Source organism: Pristiophorus japonicus, unplaced genomic scaffold, assembly GCF_044704955.1.
Source record: "Pristiophorus japonicus isolate sPriJap1 unplaced genomic scaffold, sPriJap1.hap1 HAP1_SCAFFOLD_90, whole genome shotgun sequence".
Lineage (NCBI taxonomy): Eukaryota > Metazoa > Chordata > Chondrichthyes > Pristiophoridae > Pristiophorus > Pristiophorus japonicus.
Genome location: NW_027254824.1, coordinates 1,480,645 through 1,497,305, shown reverse-complemented (window position 1 = coordinate 1,497,305; position 16,661 = coordinate 1,480,645). Strand labels below are relative to the sequence as shown.

The 16,661-nt window shown below is 45.8% G+C and overlaps 1 long non-coding RNA gene across 1 annotated transcript; it reads right to left on the bottom strand.

The window, feature by feature from the left end:
* Nucleotides 1–1,801: 1,801 nt before the first annotated feature.
* LOC139257697 (uncharacterized) lies at nt 1,802–16,250 on the bottom strand. The gene is made up of 3 exons (XR_011592316.1): nt 15,821–16,250; nt 13,252–13,340; nt 1,802–2,306 (listed from the first exon to the last, which is right to left on the bottom strand). It is a non-coding gene; the product is annotated as an uncharacterized lncRNA (long non-coding RNA).
* Nucleotides 16,251–16,661: the final 411 nt, after the last annotated feature.

Genomic DNA, 16,661 nt, shown 5'->3' with positions numbered 1-16,661 from the left:
TGATCCAGTCTTTCTTGATAGGTCAGTCTCGCCATCCCGGGAATCAGTCTGGTGAACCTTCGCTGCACTCCCTCAATAGCAAGAATGTCCTTCCTCAGGTTAGGAGACCAAAACTGTACACAATACTCCAGGTGTGGCCTCACCAATGCCCTGTACAACTGTAGCAACACCTCCCTGCCCCTGTACTCAAATCCCCTTGCTATGAAGGCCAACATGCCATTTGCTTTCTTAACCGCCTGCTGCACCTGCATGCCAACCTTCAATGACTGATGTACCATGACACCCAGGTCTCTTTGCACCTCCCCTTTTCCTAATCTGTCACCATTCAGATAATAGTCTGTCTCTCTGTTTTTACCACCAAAGTGTTTAAGTTAATATCCACTCAGCAAATCTATTTAAGAAAAGCCTGTCAGCCAATGAGACACTTTTAAGGTGCCAGTGTGCTGCTGGCTTAATTGGCATTTTGCCTGTAATGGACTTCGTATTTTGGTCTCCGTATTTAAGGAAGGATATACTTGCATGGGAGGCAGTTCAGAGAAGGTTCACTAGGTTGATTCCGGAGATGAGGGGATTTACTTATGAAGATATCTTGAGTAAGTTGGGCCTAAACACATTGGAGTTCAGAAGAATGAGAGGTGATTTTATCGAAATATAAGATAATGAGGGGATTCAACAAGGTGGAAGCAGAGAAGATATTTCCACTTACACGGGAAACTAAAACTAGGGGACATAGTCTTAGAATAAGCGGCCACCCAATTAAAACTGAGACGAGGAATTTCTTCTCTGAGGGTTGTAAATCTGTGGAATTTTCTGCCCAGGAGAGCTGTGGAGGCTGGGTCTTTGAATATATTTAAGGCGGAGATAGAGAGATGTTTGAGAGATAAGTGAGTAAAGGGTTATGGGGAGCGGGCAGGGAAGTGGAACTGAGTCCATGATCAGATCAGCCATGATCTTATTGAATGGTGGAGCAGGCCTGAGTGTTCAAATGACGTACTCCAGCTCCTATTTATTATGTTCTAACTGAACATTTCTCCCAGTGTAACCTTGTCTGTAATGAAATATGTGTCATTTAATAAGCCTCAGGTCCTTGCTCATGTCTGTTGCAGATTCCAGAGTTGATTCCAGAGATGAGGGGATTGACTTATGGTTGAGTAGGTTGGACTAAACATATTGGAGTTCAGAAGAATGAGGTGATCTTACTGTGGCCCTGAAGGTCAGTGTCCAGGCTGAAATTCTGATCCCCCTGTAAGATCCTCCCCACAGATTGTCCTTTCTCAGCTCCAGCCAGGTGATGCTCAACACTCAGGTGAGAAAGACAAAAATCCACAGCAATGTGTTGAAAGCAACACTAATTTATATGTCTATATCACAAATATTAAACTCCAGTCGATTTCAGGAGTTATTACCATCAGTGTTACAGGAGTTATAAACCCCAACTCTCAGAATGAACACGATTCAGTCCGGGATGTGAATAACAGCAGAATCCAACCCCTGCAGTCACTTGTGAACTCGCTGGTGTGTCAGCAGGTTGCCTGACAGAGTGAATCCCTTGCCACACTCAGAGCAGGTGAACGGCCTCTCCCCAGTGTGAACTCGCTGGTGTGTCAGCAGGTTGGATGATGTAGTGAATCCCTTCCCACAGTCGGAGCAGGTGAACGGCCTCTCCCCAGTGTGAACTCGCTGGTGTGTCAGCAGGTTGTATGACCGAGTGAATCCCTTCCCACAGTCGGAGCAGGTGAACGGCCTCTCCCCAGTGTGAACTCACTGGTGTATCAGCAGGTCGGATGATGTAGTGAATCCCTTCCCACAGTCGGAGCAGGTGAATGGCCTCTCTCCACTGTGAACTCGCTGGTGTATCAGCAGGTTGGATGATGCAGTGAATCCCTTCCCACAGTCGGAGCAGGTGAATGGCCTCTCCCCAGTGTGAACTCCATGGTGTATCAGCAGGTCGGATGAGTGAATGAATCCCTTCCCACAGTTGGAGCAGGTGAACGGTCTCTCCCCAGTGTGAACTCGCCGATGTGTTTCCAGCTGGGACGGGTAGTTGAAACGTTTCCCACAAGCCCCACATTTACACGGTTTCTCCCCAGTGTGACTGCACTTGTGTCTCTCCAGGTTGGATGATTGGCTGAAGCCTTGTCCACACACAGAGCACGTGTACCGTTTCTCCCCACTGTGAACGGTGCCTTCTGCTTCCATGGTCAAAAGTTGATGATATTCCAGTCCCGATGTACCGAGTGACTGTCAGATCTTGAGGTGATGTTTGGTTTGAGCTTCCATTCGACAAATCCTCCCCTTTTAACATCCTGTAAAGTGAATTTCAAACAGGAAAAGTGAGTGTGAGAGAATACCCACAAAAACACAAAGGCAGGTTGTGAAATTGAGCTTAATGAGTCTGGTCATTTGTGGGGCCGGCACTAGAAAAAAGTGACCATGAAAGCTGCCGGATTGTCATAAAAACACATCTGGATCACTGCTGTCCTTCAGGGAAGGGAACCCACCTCCCTCGGCAGGCCCACATGGGAAATTGTTCTTTCCACTGGACCCAGAAGTACAGGGGGTGAAACCCAGCAACTTCTACCCCCTCTCCATCCAGCTCAAACTGATGTAACAAACAGACCCACACAGGAGGCCAGTGAGTGACTTCCACATCCAGCTCCCACCTGATACAGAGCGGCTGGGAACTGCTGGGCCTGCTGTATAAATGTAAGTTGTTGTTTTACTGGTGTGGGGGAGTTGCTGCCCCTGTGGATTGCTGGTGCTGGGCCCGGTGGCTCTGACTCGGGGACCGAGAGCCGCACTCGGTGTTGCCCGGGGACTGAGAGCCATGCTCGGTGTTGCCCGGGGACTGAGAGCCACACTCGGTGTTGCCTGGTGACTGAGAGCCGCACTCGGTGTTGCCCGGGGACCGAGAGCCGCACTCGGTGTTGCCCGGGGACTGAGAGCCACACTCGGTGTTGCCCGGGGACCGAGAGCCACACTCGGCGTTGCCCGGGGACCGAGAGCCGCACTCGGTGTTGCCCGGGGACCGAGAGCCGCACTCGGTGTTGCCCGGGGACTGAGAGCTGCACTCGGTGTTGCCCGGGGACTGAGAGCCGCACTCGGTGTTGCCTGGGGACTGAGAGCCGCCATCGGTGTTGCCCGGGGACTGAGAGCCGCACTCGGTGTTGCCCGGGGACTGAGAGCCGCACTCGGTGTTGCCCGGGGACTGAGAGCCGCACTCGGTGTTGCCCGGGGACTGAGAGCCACACTCGGTGTTGCCCGGGGCCTGAGAGCCACACTCGGTGTTGCCCGGGGACTGAGAGCCGCACTCGGTGTTGCCCGGGGACTGAGAGCCACACTCGGTGTTGCCCGGGAACTGAGAGCCGCACTCGGTGTTGCCCGGGGACCGAGAGCTGCACTCGGTGTTGCCCGGGGACTGAGAGCCACACTCGGTGTTGCCCGGGGACTGAGAGCCACACTCGGTGTTGCCCGGGGACTGAGAGCCACACTCGGTGTTGCCCGGGGACTGAGAGCCACACTCGGTGTTGCCCGGGGACTGAGAGCCACACTCGGTTTAAAAGGAGGCAGACAAAAAGCAGGAAACTATAGACAAGTTCGTCTAACATCTGTGGTTGGGAAAATGTTGAAGAGTTCATTCTTTAAGAAGCATTAGCATGACATTTGGAAAAATATAATTCGGTCAGGCAGTGTCAGCATTGATTTATGAAGTGGAAGTTAAGTTTGTTAAATTTGCTGGAACTGTTTCAGCATGTAACGAACATAGAAACATAGAAAAATAGGTGCAGAAGGCCATTCGGCCCTTCGAGCCTGCACCGCCATTCAATATCATGGCTGATCATTCCTTCAGTACCCCTTTCCTGCTTTCTCTCCATACCTCTTGATCCCCTTAACCGTAAGAGCCATATCTAACTCCCTCTTGAATATATCCGGTGAACTGGCCTCAACAACTCTCTGCGGCAGGGAATTCCACAGGTTAACAACTCTCTTGAGTGAAGAAGTTTCTCCTCATCTCAGTCCTAAATGGCCTACCCCTTATCCTAAATGCAATGATTATTTTCATTTTTGGTGTTATTCAAAACAGGTGGAAATACACAGCAAATCAAAACTTAAAAAAATTAGAAGAAAATGTGTAATAGTAGCCAAATAAATCAGTTCTCTATTAGGCAATGGCATACGTCATCAAACTCCTTCGCTGCTTGTACCATGTTGAAAAAAATTCTGAAATGAAATATTTTTGTCCTCAAATATCAGTCTATTTTTAAACAGTTTGCGAAAGTTATAATTTTATCTCATCTCAAAATCACTAATCCATCATTCAGACCAGGCCTGGACATTTGGAAGAAATGCATTTTTTCTATTTTTGTCTTGTACAATACCAAACATTCAGGAATTCATTTTTCACATTTGTTTGGTCAGTTTCTGCTCAACACTGTCAGAGGTGCTTTCGATGAATTATGTTCCACTTCACATCATGGGCCAGGGTGGATAAAGTGGGTGTAGTGTATTTGGATTTCCAGAAGGCATTTGACAAGGTGCCACATAAAAGGTTACTGCACAAGATAAAAGTTCACGGGGCTAGGGGTAATATATTAGCATGGAGAGAGGATTGGCTAACTAACAGACAACAGAGAGTCTGGGTAAATGGTTCATTCTCGGGTTGGCAATCAGTAATGAGTGGGGTGCCGCAGGGATCAGTGCTGGGACCCCAACTATTTACAATCTATATTAACGACTTGGAAGAAGGGACCGAGGGGCCACTGTACAGCAAAATTCTAAAAGGAGAAAGTGTGCTAAAAAAACAAGCCTGAAGGCTTTGTGTCTTAATGCAAGGAGTATCCATAATAAGGTGGATGAATTAACTGTGCAAATAGATGTTAACAGATATGTTGTGATTGGGATTACAGAGACGTGGCTCCAGGATGATCAGGGCTGGGAACTCAACATCCAGGGGTAGGCAACATTCAGGAAGGATAGAATAAAAGGAAAAGGAGGTGGGGTAGCATTGCTGGTTAAAGAGGAGATTAATGCAACAGTTATGAAGGTCATCAGCTTGGATGATGTGGAATCTATATGGTTAGAGCTGCAGAACACCAAAAGGCAAAAAACGTTAGTGGGTGTTGTGTACAGACATCCAAACAGTAGTAATGTTGTTGGGGAGGGCATCAAACAGGAAATTAGGGGTGCATGCAATAAAGGTGCAGCAGTTATAATGGGTGACTTTGATATGCACATAGATTGGGCTAACCAAACTGCAAGCAATAGTGGAGGAGGATTTCCTGGAGTGCATAAGGGATGGTTTTCTAGACCAATATGTCAAGGAACCAACTAGGGGGGAGGCATCTTAGACTGGATGTTGTGTAATGAGAGAGGATTAATTAGGAATCTCGTTGTGCGAGGCCCCTTGGGGAAGAGTGACCATAATATGGTGGAATTCTACATTAGGATGGAGAATGAAACCGTTAATTCAGAGACCATGGTCCAGAACTTAAAGAAGGGTAACTTTGAAGGAATGAGGCATGAATTGGCTAGGATAGATTGGCGAATGATACTTAAGGGGTTGACTGTGGATGGGCAATGGCAGACATTTAGAGACCGCATGGATGAACTACAACAATTGTACATTCCTGTCTGGCGTAAAAAGAAAAAAAGGGATGGTGGCTCAACCGTGGCTATCAAGGGAAATCAGGGATAGCATTAAAGCCAAGGAAGTGGCATACAAATTGGCCAGAAATAGCAGTGAACCTGGGGACTGGGAGAAATTTAGAACTCAGCAGAGGAGGACAAAGGGTTTGATTAGGGCAGGGAAAATGGAGTTCGAGAAGAAGCTTGCAGGGAACATTAAGGCGGATTGCAAAAGTTTCTATAGATATGTAAAGAGATAAAGGTTAGTAGAGATAAAGGTTAGTAAAGACAAACGTAGGTTCCCTGCAGTCAGAATCAGGGGAAGTCATAACGGGGAACAAAGAAATGGCACACCAATTGAACAAGTACTTTGGTTCGGTATTCATGAAGGAGGATACAAACAATCTTCCGGATATAAAAGAGATCAGAGGGTCTAGTAAGAAGGAGGAACTGAGGGAAATCCTTATTAGTCGGGAAATTGTGTTGGAGAAATTGATGGGATTGAAGGCCGATAAATCCCCAGGGCCTGATGGACTGCATCCCAGAGTACTTAAGGAGGTGGCCCTGGAAATAGCGGATGCATTGACAGTCATTTTCCAACATTCCATAGACTCTGGATCAGTTCCTATCGAGTGGAGGGTCGCCAATGTAACACCACTTTTTAAAAAAGGAGGGAGAGAGAAACCAGTGATTATAGAATGGTCAGCCTGACATCAGTAGTGGGTAAAATGATGGAATCAATTATTAAGGATGTCATAGCAGCGCATTTGGAAAGAGGTGACATGATAGGTCCAAGTCAGCATGGATTTGTGAAAGGGAAATCATGCTTGACAAATCTTCTGGAATTTTTTGAGGATGTTTCCAGTAGAGTGGACAAGGGAGAACCAGTTGATGTGGTATATTTGGACTTTCAGAAGGCTTTTGACAAGGTCCCACACAAGAGATTAATGTGCAAAGTTAAAGCACATGGGATTGGGGGTAGTGTGCTGACATGAATTGAGAACTGGTTGTCAGACAGGAAGCAAAGAGTAGGAGTAAATGTGTACTTTTCAGAATGGTAGGCAGTGACTAGTGGGGTACTGCAAGGTTCTGTGCTGGGGCCCCAGCTGTTTACACTGTACATTAATGATTTAGAGGGGATTAAATGTAGTATCTCCAGATTTGCGGATGACACGAAGTTGGGTGGCAGTGTGAGCTGCGAGGAGGATGCTATGAGGCTGCAGAGCAACTTGGATATGTTTGGTGAGTGGGCAAATGCATGGCAGATGAAGTATAATGTGGATAAATGTGAGGTTATCCACTTTGGTGGTAAAAAGAGAGAGACTGACTATTAACTGAATGGTGACAGATTAGGAAAAGGGGCGGTGCAACGAGACCTGGGTGTCATGATACATCAGTCATTGAAGGTTGGCATGCAGCTACAGCAGGCGGTTAAGAAAGCAAATGGCATGTTGGCCTTCATAGCGAGGGGATTTGAGTACAGGGGCAAAGATGTGTCGCTACAGTTGTACAGGGCCTTGGTGAGGCCACACCTGGAGTATTGTGTGCAGTTTTGGTCTCCGAACTTGAGGAAGGACATTCTTGCTATTGAGGGAGTGCAGCGAAGGTTCACCAGACTGATTCCCTGGATGGTGGGACTGACCTATTAAGAAAGACTGGATCAATTGGGCTTGTATTCACTGGAGTTCAGAAGAATGAGAGGGGACCTCATAGAAATGTTTAAAATTCTGATGGGTTTAGACAGGTTAGATGCAGGAAGATTGTTCCCAATGGTGGAATGTCCAGAACCAGGGGTCACAGTCTAAGGATAAGGGGTAAGCCATTTAGGACTGAGATGAGGAGAAACATCTTTACCCAGAGAGTGGTGAACCTGTGGAATTCTCTCCCACAGAAAGTTATTGAGGCCAGTTCACTATATATATTCAAAAAGGAGTTAGATGAAGTCCTTACTACTAGGGGAATCAAGGGGTATGGCGAGAAAGCAGGAATGGGGTACTGAAGTTGCATGTTCAGCCATGAACTCATTGAATGGTGGTGCAGGCTAGAAGGGCCGAATGGCCTACTCCTGCACCTATTTTCTTTGTTTCTATGTAAGTAGCCAAGTTTGCTGATGATACAAAGATGGGAGGAAAAGTAATGTGTGAGGAGGAGACAAAAAATCTGGCAAAGGACACAGATAGGCTCAGTAAGTGGGCAATAATTTGGCAGATGGAGTATAATGTTGGAAAGTGTGAAGTGATGCACTATGGCTGAAAAAAAATCAAAGATCAAGTTATTATTTGAATGGAGAAAGATTGCAAAGTGCTGCAGTCCAACAGGACTTGGGGGTACTTGTGCATGAAACACAAAGGATTAGAATGCAGGTACAGCACGTGATCAGGAAGGCCAATGCAATCTTTTCCTTTATTGCAAAGGGGCTGGAGTATAAAAGCAGGGAAGTCTTGCTGCATTTACACAGGGTATTGGTGAGGCCACACCTGGAATACTGCGTGCTGTTTTGGTTTCCATATTTATGAAAGGATATACTTGCTTTGCAGGAAGTTGAGAGAAGGTTCAGTTAGTTGATTCCAGAGATGAGGGGCTTGACTTATGAGAAAATGTTGAGGAGGTTGGGCCTCTACTCATTGAATTCAGAAGAATGAATGAAAGGTGATTTCTCGAAACGTATAAGATTATGAAGGGGCTTGACAGCGTAGTCGCAGAGAGGATGTTTTCACTGATAGGGGAGACTAGAACTAGGGGGCATAAACTTAGAATAAGGGCCCCCCCCGTTTAAAACTGAGAGGAGGAGGAATTTTTTTCTCTCAGAGTGTTGTAAACCTGTGGAATACGCTGCCTGAGAGAGCTGTAGAAGCCGGGACATTGAATATATTTAAGACAGAGATAGACAGTGTCTTAACCGATAAGGGGGCGGGCAGGGAAGTGGAGCTGGGTCCATGATCGGATCAGCCATGATGGTATTAAATGGCGGAGCAGGCTCGAGGGGCCGTATGGCCTACTCCTGATCCTACTTCTTATGTTCTTATTTTCTTATATAGTGGTGTCTGGTATGGGAGTGTGGATTTGACTCTATCTGGCCACCTCTGGTATGTGGATGAGGGTTTTACTCTATGTTAGTTTCTGATACGAGAGGTGGATTTTATCCTGTACATGTCAATTTCTGGTAATTGCCTGTGGGTTTCATTCTGTATCAAAAAGGGCCACATTACAACATAATTCTAAAAGGACAAAGAGTGTTAAAAAACACAAGCCTGAAGGCTCTGAGTCTCAAAGCGAGAAGCATTTGTAATAAGGTGGATGAATTAACTGCACAGATAGCTGTTAACGGATATGATGTCATTGGGATTACAGAGACATGGCTTCAGAGTAACCAAAGCTGGGAACATAACATCCAGGGGTATTCAATATTCAGGAAGAATAGCCAGAAAGGAAAAGGAGGTGGGGTAGCGTTAGTGGTTAAAGAGGAGGTTAATGCAATAGTAAGGAAGGTCATTGGCTGGGATAATGTGGAATCTATATGGGTAGAGCTGCGAAACATCAAAGGGCAAAAAATGATAGTTGGGGTTATGTACAGACGACCAAACAGTAGTAGGGAGGTTGGGGATTGCATCAAACAGGAAATTAAGGACGCGTGCAATAAGGGTACAGCAGTTATCTTGGGTGACTTTAACCTACATATTGATTGGGCTAACCAAACTTGTAGCAATACTGTGGTGGAAAATTTCCTAGAGTGTATAAGGGATGGTTTTCTAGACCAATATGTCGAGGAACCTATGAGAGAGCAGGCCATCCTAGACTGGGGTTTGTGTAACGAGAGAGGATTAATTAGCAATCTGGTCTTGCGTGGCCCCTTGGGGAAGAGTGACCATAATATGGTAGAATTCTTCATTAAGATGGAGAGCAACCCCGTTAACTCAGAGACTAGGTCCGGAACTTAAAGGAAACTTCGATGGTATGAGACGTGATTTGGATAGGATAAACTGGCGAATGAAACTTAAAGGGTTGACGGTGGATAGGCAATGGCAGACATTTAAAGATCACATGGATGAATTACAACTATTGTACATCCCTGTCTGGCGTAAAAAATAAAACAGGAATGGTGGCTCAACCTTGGCTAACAAGGGAAATTAGGGACAGTGTTAAATCCAAGGAAGAGGCATAGAAATTGGCCTGAAAAAGCAGCAAACCTGAGGACTGGGAGAAATTTAGAATTCAGCAAAGGAGGACTAAGGGTGTAATTAGGAGGGGGAAAATAGAATATGAGAGTAAGCTTGCAGGGAACATAAAAACTGACTGCATAAGCTTCTATAGATATGTGAAGAGAAAAAGATTAGTGAAATCTAATGTAGGCCCCTTGCAGTCAGAATCAGGTGAATTATTAATGGGGAACAAGGAAATGGCAGACCAACTGAACAAATACTTTGGTTCTGTCTTCGGTAAGGAAGACATGAATAACCTCCCAAAAATATTAGCGGACCGAGGGTCTAGCGGGAAGGAGGAACTGAGGGAAATCCTTATTAGTCAGGAAATGCTTGGAGGGAAACTGATGGGATTGAAGGCCAATAAATCCCCAGGGTCTGACAGTCTGCATCCCAGAGTAGTTAAAGAAGTGGCCCTCGAAATAATGGATGCATTGGTGGTCATTTTTCAAAATTCCATGGACTCTGGATCAGTTACTATGGATTTGAGGGTAGCAAATGTAACCCCACTGTTTAAAAAAGGAGGGAGAGAGAAAACAGGGAATTATAGACCGGTTAGCCTGACATCAGTAGTGGGGAAAATGCTGGAATCAATTAAAGATGTAATAGCAGAGCATTTGGAAAGCAGTGACAGGATCGGTCCAAGTCAGCATGGATTTATGAAAGGGAAATCATGCTTGACAAATCTTCGAGAGGTTTTTGAGGATGTAACTAGTAGAGTGGATAAGGGAGAACCAGTGGATTTGGTGTATTTGGAATTTCAAAAGGCTTTTGACAAGGTCCCACACCAGAGATTAGTGTGCAAAATTAAAGCACATGGTATTGGGGGTAATGTACTGACGTGGAGGCAGAACTGGTTGGCAGACAGGACGCAAAGAGTGGGAATAAACAGATCCTTTTCAGAATGGCAGGCAGTGACTAGTGGGGTGCCACAATGTTCAGTGCTGGGACCCAAGCTATTTACAATATATATTAATGATTTAGACGATGGAATTGAAAGTAATATCTCCAAGTTTGCAGATGACACTAAGCTGGGTGGCAGTGTGAGCTGTGAGGAGGATGCGAAGAGGCTGCAGGGTGAATTGGACAGGTTAGGTGAGTGGGCAATTGCATGGCAGATGCAGGAAAATATGGATAAATGTGAGGTTATCCACTTTGGTGGCAAAAACAGGAAGGCAGATTATTACCTGAATGGTGACAGATTCGTAAAAGGGGAGGTTCAAAGATACCTGGGTGTCATGGTACATCAGTCACTGAAGGTAGGCATATAGGTCCAGCAGGCAGTAAAGAAAGCAACTGGCATCTGGCCTTCATAGCGAGAGGATTTGAGTGTAGGAGCAGGGAGGTGTTACTGCAGTTGTGCAGGGCCTTGGTGAGACCACACCTTGAGTATGATGTGCAATTTTGGTCTCTTAATCTGAGCAAGGACGTGCTTGCTATTGAGGGAGTGCAGTGAAGGTTCACCAGACTAATTTCCGGCATGGCAGGACTGACATATGAAGAAAGACTGGATCAGCTAGGCTTACACTCACTGGAATTTAGAAGAATGAGAGGGGATCTCATAGAAACATATAAAATTGACAGGACTGGACAGGTTAGATGCAGGAAGAATGTTCCTGATTTTGGGAAAGTCCTGAACCAGGGGTCACAGTCTAAGGATAAGGGGTAAGTCATGTCGGACTGAAATGAGGAGAAACTTTTTCACCCAGAGAGTGGTAAACCTGTGCAATTCTCTATCACAGAAAGTTGTGGAGTCCAGTTCGTTGGATATATTCAAGAGGGAGTTAGATGTGGCCCTTACGGCTAAGGGGATCAAGGGATAGGGAGAGAAAGCGGGAGTGGTGTACTGAAGTCGCATGATCAACCATGATCATATTGAATGGCGGTGCAGGCTCGAAGGGCCAAATGACCTGCTCCTGCACCTATTTTCTATGTTTCTTTCCATTCTTGGTGTGTAATGTGTATTTTGCGCTGTATCTGTCCATCTGTTATGTGAATGTGAGCTCTACTCCATACCAGTCATTCTCCAGTATATTAGTATTTTTTTACTGTGTACCACCAATTCCTGATAGAGTATTTGCTTTTCTTTTTAACTGTCAATTTGTGTTATGGAGGTGAGTGTTTATGTTGACTCGGTCGGTCTCTGGTAAATGAGTCTGAGTTTTACTCTATATCTATCTGTCTCTGCTATGAGTGTGGTCCTTTCTCTGTATCTCTCCATTTCTGTTATGGGAATCTGGGTTTTATTCTGTACCTGTCACGTTCTGACATGTGATTGTGGGCCTCACTCTATAACTGCCTGTTTCTGCTTAATTGTGAGTGGACTTTCCTTTGTCCCTGTCAGTTTCTGGAATGAAAGAGAGATCTTCACCCTGTACCTGTCAATTACTGGTTCGTGAGTCTGGGCATGTCACTGTATGTTATGGGAATATGGATTGTAATATGTCAGCCTCTGATATGTGAGTGTGGGTTTTATACTGTATCACTCAGTCGCTCATATGTGAGTGTGGGTTTTATACCGTATCACTCAGTCTCTGATATGCAAGTGTGTGTATTTTTCTGTAACTGTCAGGTTTTGTTGTGTGTTCAGGTATAATCTGTGCTTCTCAGTTTCTGCTATGTTCGACTGTACCTATTTGTTCCTGCTACTTGATTGTGTTTTAGACAGTACCTGTCAGTTCCTGCTATGTGAGTGTGGAATTTACTCTGTATCAGCTGGTCTCTAGTTTGTGAACGTGAGAATTAATTTTACTTTTAACCTGTATTTCTCTGATATGTGAATAAAGATTTTGCCTTCTCTGTGTCATTTTTTCTGATGTGTGTGTGTGGGTTTTACTCTGCCCCGATCAGTTTCTGAGATGCAAGTAACAATTTTACTTACTGCCTTTCAGTTTTCCGACATGTGCACATGGGATTTACACTTTACCTGTCAATCTCTGGTATGCAAGTGGGGATTGTATTCTGTTACTGTCACTTTCATATATGTGGGTGTGTGTATCTGTCAGTCTATGCTACGGGAATGTGGGTTTTATTCTGCACCTGTCATCTTCTGGTATGTTCGGGGGGTTTAAATACTAAATCTGTCAGACTCTGAAACATGAATATGGCTTTTGCTCTGTACCCATCAGCTTCTGATATGCGAGTGTGGTTTATACATTCCATTGGACATTTTTTCTGATAGATGATTGTCTTTTATTCTCTACCTGCCAGTTTCTGGCAAGTGAGTGTGGGTGTTTAATGTACCTGTCAGTGTGATCTGTTTCAATGGTGAAACAGAATCTGATTCTACTGCTCCATGTGGCTGTAAGATTCACAATGTAACTCTGCCACTTCGGATCACTGTGGGACTGACAGCTTCTGCTGTCTGTGACAATAGGATTGAGGCCAGTTCTGAGTCTCTGCGCTCTGTGAGTGATAATCTACTTACTGTGTGTGAGAAGGAGCTGCCTGCACTGTTCCTTGTGTTCCGGGTGGAGGAAAGCTCACATTTGTTCTGGCTGGTTGAAGAATTTTGCTCTGAGAATAATAATACAAGAACATTATTAGTTCTAAGAGATGGATGCGGGGGAGAATATGAGGGAGCGACAATGTATCTCTCAACCACCAGCAACATGGTTCTGGAGAACGCAGCTCACCGAAACAATATAACTGGTCTTTAAAATATCTTCTCCCACACTCCTCTCCTGGTGCCTGCAATAGATGCACTTTGCGAAACTCCACACATCCTCACTGACAGGTGTGTTTCCACTGCTCAGTGTCCAAGAACTACAGACACGGTGAGATTGGAACTGAATCAGGAACATTGACTACTGATTTGGGGAAAGAATGCAGCAATGATTGGAAAGAGCGAGGTGGTTTACTTTCTCTGTTACCTTACACTGTCCACACACAGCCCGAGAATGGCCTTTCCCTTCCCCCACTAACACCATGTCCCGGAACTAGTTCCTGATTCACTCTGCCCCTTACACACAGCCCCCGAGGGAACTAAACCAGGAACGTTCACTCCTGGTTTGGAGAGAGAAAGCAGCAGATTGTAAACAGCAGATTCTGCCCATTCTGTCTCCCTTACCCTGGACACACGCTATCCACACACAGCCCGAGAATGGCCTCTCCCTTCCCCCACTCACACCACACACTGACACTGATTCTTGGTCCACTCTGCCTCTTACACACAGCCCCCGACTCCCCCTGAACTCCCCCCGGACTCAATGCCGATCTCTGAGCCCATCTGCGAACACACTCCCAAAGCGCTGCGCAGCTGTAAGGAGGCTGCTGCTCGCTGCCTTACACTGGGGCCGCGGTGCCTCCATTCCTGGCTGTTTTAAACCATCTTCTTCTACTCACTGAGTGAATGGCGATCACAGGCAGGGCTGGGGGAGGGGAGGGCACATGTGCTATTCTGCTCACTGGGAATGACAGAGGGTGGGGCTGAACCGCGCATGCGCAGCTCTCTGCAATAATTCAATCTGCAAAAATCAAATTGCACTTTTCCCAATTTACTTTTATCAGAATCTGAGCAAAGGAACTGGGCCTGGGGTGAAAGGACAGAGAATGATTAAAGCTGCAAGCCTTGTCCCTTGGAGATGCTCAATTTGGGATCATTCCGTGCAGGGTGTTTCTCTCCATGAGCCCGTCTTCACAAAGCAATTCTGCAGAAACATCAGAGGGACGAGGGAGTGGGAGTGTTTGCTGGGACCGTGCCGGAGTTAATATCTGACAGAAACAGTCCAAGATTAGTTTAATTACAGTAAAACACTCAGTCACTGAGAGTAATACCAAAGTGGATAATCAAGGGGCTATAGTGAGGGAAGAACTTAATACAATAACGATTCATCATAAAGTAGTACTCGGTAAAATAATGGGACTAAAGTCAGACAAGTCACCTTGCCCTGATGGTTTACATCGTAGGATCTTAAGAGAAGTGGCTGCAGAGATAGTGGACACATTAGTTGTCATCTACCAAAATTCCCTGGATTCTGGGGCAGTCCCAACAGATTGGAAAACAGAAAATGTAACGCATATATTTAAAAAAGGAGGCAGACAAAAAGCAGGAAACTAAAGACCAGTTAGCCTAACATCTGTCATTGGGAAAGTGCTGGAGACCATTATTAAGGAAGCAGTCGCGGGACATTTGGAAAAGCATGATTCAATCAAGCAGAGTCAGTATGGCTTCATGAAAGGGAAATCATGTTTGACAAATTTGCTGGAGTTCTTTGAGGATATAATGAGTAGGATGGATAAGGCGGAACCAGTGGATGTGGTGTATTTAGATTCCCAGAAGGCATTTGATAAGGTGGGACATAAAAGGTTACTGCACAAGATAAAAGCTCACTGGGTTGGGAGCAGTATATTAGCATGGATAGAGGATTGGTTAACTAACAGAAAACAGAGAGTCGGGATAAATGGGTCTTTTTCTGGTTGGCAAATGGTAACCAGTGGGGTGCCGCAGGAATCGGTGCTAGGTCCTCAACTATTTACAATCTATATTAATGACTTTGATAAAAGAACCGAGTGTAATGTAGCCAAGTTTGCTGATGATACAAAGATAGGTGGGAAAGCAAATTGAGGACAAACAAAATTTGCAAAGGGATATAGACAGGGTAAAGCAGTGGGCAAAAATTTGTCAGATGGAGTATAATATGGGAAAATGTGAGGTTATCCACGTTGGCAGAAATAATAGAAAAGCAAATTATAATTTAAATGGAGAAAAATTGCAAAGTGCTACAGGACAGAGAGACCTGAGGGTGTTTGTGCATAAAACACAAAAAGTTAGTCTGCAGGTTCAGGAAGTAGTCAGGAAGGCAAATGTAGTGTTGGCCTTTATTGTCAGGGGGATAGAATAAAAAGCAGAGAAGTCCTGCTCCAAGTGTACAGGGTATTGGTGGGACCACACCTGGAATACTGTGTGTTTAAGCAGAGAAGTCCTGCTCCAAGTGTACAGGGTATTGGTGGGACCACACCTGGAACACTGTGTGTTTAAGGAAGGATATACTTACACTGGAGGCTGTTCAGAGGTTGATTCCGGCGAGGAGGGGGTTCTCTGATGAGGACAGGTTGAGCAGGTTGGGACGATACACTTTGGAGATCAGAACAATGAGAGAAATCCGAGGTGTGAGAATAAAATAACTCAGCTCTTACTTTACCAAGATGGCCGCGCATGCGCTTTGCTGCTCACTACACCAAGATGGCGGAGGACTGACCCTGCCTTCCTGTACAAACATGGACGCCGTTACCCGGGGCCTGGGACCGGGAGAAACCCTCGAGGCTGCAGCCGCCGATAATCCGGTTGTTATTCCGGGCTTCCGGCGGGCACCAGGTGTTTCTGAAGCCTCCCCGGCTCCCCGCTGGTCCTTTACTCCCCTCCGCCCCGCGGAGTAGGAGCTGTTTGGCGGAACACATTTCACCACAGCCGCTCCGCCATTACACGCACCGCGCATGCTCCAAATACCGCCAGGTACCGCGCCTGCGCACTGGGCCCCTGTAGTCTGGGCTCGGCACATTCTCCATCGCGAGGAATGCTGGGTAAATACCCAAGACCACTTTCGTGACTGGGACAGGATTTACTGGGCCCCCATTGGGCACTGAACATGTTCATTCTGGCCCTCAGTCATTGTTCCTGCTGCTCTGTATAACCCTGTCCCTGAGCTGGACAGTAATGTTCTGTCTCAGGATTGTTTCAAACACCCTGTGTCCAATATTGGATTTCTCCATAACCATCATCATCATCACAGGCCTTGAAGCGAGGATGACTTCTTTCCACGCCAAAAAAGACTAAGTTCACAGGTGTTTTAATGAAGGATCTAACATTGCAGATCCCGAGCTACATTTTGAAGGGTG